Here is a 4,889-nt window from a genome sequence, read left to right on the forward strand (position 1 = left end):
TAACACGATTGACTCCTTTAAAAACAAGCTCGACCGTCACTTCCTTCAACTTAATATTAACTAGAGTAGAAAAGCAACGTTTTGGAGCCATCTGATTAATGTAAAATCACTTAGGTTTAAGGACAGACCACCTAGTCTGGACCATGGGGTCTGTGTGGTCTGATTTTCTATGTAAATCTATGTAAATCTCTCTCTCAGGATCAACAGGATGCCCCCCACAGTATGTTGACAACCCCCACAGACATATGCCGCCACAGACACATATATGGTTCCCCCTCTTTCTCTCTCTTTAGAGCTAATTCTTTCTCATTATTTTTATTATTTCTCTTCCTATCAGAACCCCAACAAAAGATGAAGAAGATGATGAAAGAGAAGAAGAAGGAGGAAGTGAAGAGAAGTTTGTCTTTCAATAATAATAATAAAATATATGTTTAAAGAAGTCAGTTTAAATTCTGTCCATATAACACGCACACACACACACACACACACACATATACCCTCTCCTCCTCTTCCTTCTCTTCTTTTCTTCTTCTTCTGCTTCTTCTTTCTGCAATACATTAAAACATATTACTATTCAAATCTAGAAGAGGAGGAGGAAGAAGAGGGAAGGAGAGAGAGAGAACAGAGTGGACCAAGGGAGATAGAGTGAGGGAGGAGAGAGAAGAGAGAGAGAAGTAAAGAGTGGTGGAAAGAAGGAGGAGGGAAAAGGTGGATAAAGAAGGGAATGGAAGAGGGAGAGGGAGAAGGAGGAGAGGAGGGAGGGAAGGAAAGAGAAGCGATTCTAACATAAGGAGAGATTTGGAGGAGGAGGGTGAAGAATGTAATGAAGGAAGAAAGGAAGAGAGAGAGAGGAGGAGGAGGAGAAGGAAGAAGAGATATTATGAAAAAAAACTAATATAAATCAAAATAAACCTTCTATTCCTTCTATTATCTCCTACTAATCACCAAGTCTATTATACTGATGCTAGATGTAGACAACCTCTCCCTGACTCTGCTCCAGGGAGACAAGGAGGCGCCACTATAAACACTCGCCTGCGCCAGAACGGGCTGGGCCGACCACCAGGCCCCACCGGGAAGAAGCCTTGGGCCGACCATCAGGCCCCACCGGGAAGATGCCAAACGGCGCAATAGGCAGCGACGTAAAAAAAAAAAAAGTGTGAGGGGCAGTAAAGAAAGTAACCTTGCCCAGGGTCAGGCACCACAAGGACTCAAACTACAAGAAAAGACTGCAAAACATAGAGAGGATAATGTGTTTTGCTTCTTACTGTCTGACAACAACAATATCTATAGCCACTGAGAACTGAAGAAATGTTTTGAGAGATCTAACTAACACATCTCCAATATATAGTTCTGGAAATGAGGCAGCTTTCTATATTATGTACTGACAACACTGCCAGGCACAGAACACACCAGCAGGACATGAGGGATAACTTTCACCAGTCCTGCCCCTTAACCCCTTGACTGGATTTCCTACAAGAAGACCTCACCAAGCTACAGCTACAAGCTACAATTCACTGAAGAAAAATGTAAAGTCCTGCACCTTGGGAGGGAATATCCAGCACACCAATACCACATGGGAAACACTCCACTATCACCACAGAGGAAGAGAAAGACCTGGGAGTGTATGATACCAGGCTACCAGTGAAGGCAAAATCCGTGCCAATTGCAGTGGTCGGACTAAAGACCCTCACACTCACCTTGAAGCAGAGCGCCAGCCAGTAGCAGCTGTGGGTACGGATGACGCCATTGGTGGTCTGCACGGCACTCTTGTTGGGCACCAGCTGGGGCTCAAGGGGGGGCAGCAGATCCCCCAGCAAGGCCTTGGCACACAGCGTCATACAGTAGCTGATGGTGGTGAGGTTGAAGCCGCCCTCCAGTGCCAGAACTATGCGGTCCTCGGCCAGGCCAGACAGAAGGGCCATCATATGTCCACAGCAACCAGGACTCACGCGGCAACCTGGGAGTGTGTGTGAGGCTGTTACTTTAGGTATGAGATGCATGAAGGGAGGAATAAGGGAGGAGGAAGAGAAAGGGAGTCCTTTAATATGGAATGCAATGGTTAGGGTGTGTTACTTTAGGTATGAGATGCATGAAGGGAGGAATGGGGGTGAGGAAGAGGAAGGGAGTTCTTTAATATGGAATGCAATGGTTAGGGTGTGTTACTTTAGGTATGAGATGCATAAAGGGAGGAATGGGGGTGAGGAAGAGGAAGGGAGTTCTTTAATATGGAATGCAATGGTTAGGGTGTGTTACTTTAGGTATGAGATTCATGAAGGGAGGAATGGGGGTGAAGAAGAGGAAGGGAGTCCTGTAATATGGAATGCAATGGTTAGGGTGTGTTACTTTAGGTATGAGATGCATGAAGGGAGGAATGGGGGTGAGGAAGAGGAAGGGAGTTATTCACTATGGAATGCAATGGTCTGAGATGACAATACACCAGGATACAATATAAGGAGACTACAAAATGCTTCATTGCATACACATGGCAGCCCCTGAAGATGAGTTATTAAGGCAGATAAAAAATAAATAAATAAATAAAAAAGTAAAAATAACAATACAGAAATTTTGGATAAGAAAGAACACTAAAGGAATAAAGAGAGGAAAACAAGAAACCCAAACAGTGAAGGACTGAACTGAAAATATAATAATGGAGAGAGAACTGAACTGAACTGAACAGATAGTGACAGAAAAAGAGAAAGAGGCAGCTGCAGGTAATCATACAGATAGTGACACCATCCACCAACCTCCAAGTGGGTCCCTGCACCAACATCAAGGCTGGCAGTGACCAGGACCAGCTGTGGGTTGAACTGGAAGGCCACGGGCGGCACCACCTGAGTGAGAGCCTCTGCGTCACCCATGCCACTCTGAAACAACACAAGAAAAACACTGTGGCTTTAGTAAACACGACTTCTTCCTCCTGAACTGTGGCTGGGAGGAAGGACACTGGACGATGAAATAACAGAGCTGAGGACCATAACTGATTCTTGCATTGGGAGCTTGGATAGCAGGGAGAACCTTCATGTGCTGGACAGGGCTGTGTGGATCTAGACATTGATCACTGGGAATCATAACAGGAAAAGAAGAAAGTGTCAGGTAATTGTAACTGAATAAAAATGCAATACTTCGGCACCAGTGTGGGGAGAAAAATACTCAGAGGACTTAGTACTCGAGGGTTAATTTTCTGATTTGTAGCTGGGAGGAAAGACACGGGGTGGTGAAATAGCTGAATCAAGGGTTTAGCTGTTACATCTCTCTCTCTCTCTCTCTCTCTCTCTCTCTCTCTCTCTCTCTCTCTCTCTCTCTCTCTCTCTCTCTCTCTCTCCCCTGCCAGCCTAGTTTCCTTTTTATCATTCCTTCTTTCCCTAAATTTCCCTGGACTCTTCCCTTCTTTCTCCATTTAATTATTCCTCTTTCTCCTCCTCCCTTCTACCATCTTTCCAGGCCTCCTTTTCCTTCCTTCCTTTTTTTTCCAAGTGAGGGCTGGAGCACTATTTCAAGTTGTTAATATTTAGAACAATCAAGACACCTCTCCCTCTGAAACTGATTTCTCTTTTGGCCACCTAGGCAATTATAGATAAGTAAAATATTGTGCCAAAATTGTTCCTGGTCCATGTAATGTGTCTATGTATTTTTTTTGGGGGGGGGAAAAAGGACGGACTCTATCTACTTTACCTCCCTTTAATACAACCTTGGTGATGCTGCTGTTATGTCCATTTATTATGTTTGTCTCACAGTAAGCAAACTGCATTGCATTTCTTTCCTCTCCCTCTTCCTTCTCTCCCTTTTCCTGAATGGTTCCTGTCTCTTGAGGGAAATAACCTCTCTTGAAATAGCTGTTCATTTATTTGGGAAAAGACAAACTCTGGGCACCTGGTTCATAGATGTCATCATCTGATAAACCTTAAAAGATGCAGCATTGAAAGACTCCATCTGACATCTTCACTACCAGGTCAATGAACACAGTACAGATAAACTTATCAATTCATGAAAGGTAATACAGCAAATGTCAGGAGATAACTGGGAGTACCTACCTATCATACTATCTCTCTATCTCTCTATCTATCTAGGCATAGTATTTGGACATGAAGAGCTCTCAGGTCAAAGGCAGGTCCGGTGAGGGTCAGAGAGTAGGACATGAAGCAAGCGACCAGTGAGCAGCATTCTCAAACTGCAACAATGTCTGTGTAAAAGTAATTCCAAAAAAGGGTCAAGGGAAACTTGGTCCCATGAAGGTGCAGCACACTTGTTAACTCCTTGGCTGCAGATTTCCAGCCAGAAGACAGACCTCACCAAGCTACAGGAGTGGAACGAAAATGTCTGCTACAATGCAATGAAGAAAAATGTAAAGTCCTGCACCCTGGGAGGGGATATCCAGCACACCAATACCACATGGGGAACACTCAACTATCCACCACAGAGGCAGAGAAAGACCTGGGACTGTATGTTACCAGGCTACCAGTGAAGGGATATCCAGCACACTAATACCACATGGGAAACACTCCACTATCCACCACAGAGGCAGAAAAAGACCTGGGACTGTATGTTACCAGGCTACCAGTGAAGGGATATCCAGCACACTAATACCACATGGGAAACACTCCACTATCCACCAAAGAGGCAGAAAAAGACCTGGGACTGTATGTTACCAGGCTACCAGTGAAGGGATATCCAGCACACCAATACCACATGGGAAACACTCCACTATCCACCACAGAGGCAGAGAAAGTCCTGGGAGTGTATGTTACCAGGCTACCAGTGAAGGGATATCCAGCACACTAATACCACATGGGAAACACTCCACTATCCACCACAGAGGCAGAGAAAGTCCTGGGAGTATGTTACCAGGCTAACAGTGAAGGGATATCCAGCACACTAATACCACATGGGAA

At 44.7% G+C, this 4,889-nt stretch overlaps 1 pseudogene; it reads right to left on the bottom strand.

Moving 5' to 3' along the window:
* Window positions 1-334: 334 nt before the first annotated feature.
* LOC126993002 (histone deacetylase 6-like) overlaps window positions 335-4,889 on the bottom strand; it is a 47,624-nt pseudogene continuing 43,069 nt past the window's right edge.

Source organism: Eriocheir sinensis, unplaced genomic scaffold (assembly GCF_024679095.1).
Source record: "Eriocheir sinensis breed Jianghai 21 unplaced genomic scaffold, ASM2467909v1 Scaffold54, whole genome shotgun sequence".
NCBI classification, from domain to species: domain Eukaryota; kingdom Metazoa; phylum Arthropoda; class Malacostraca; order Decapoda; family Varunidae; genus Eriocheir; species Eriocheir sinensis.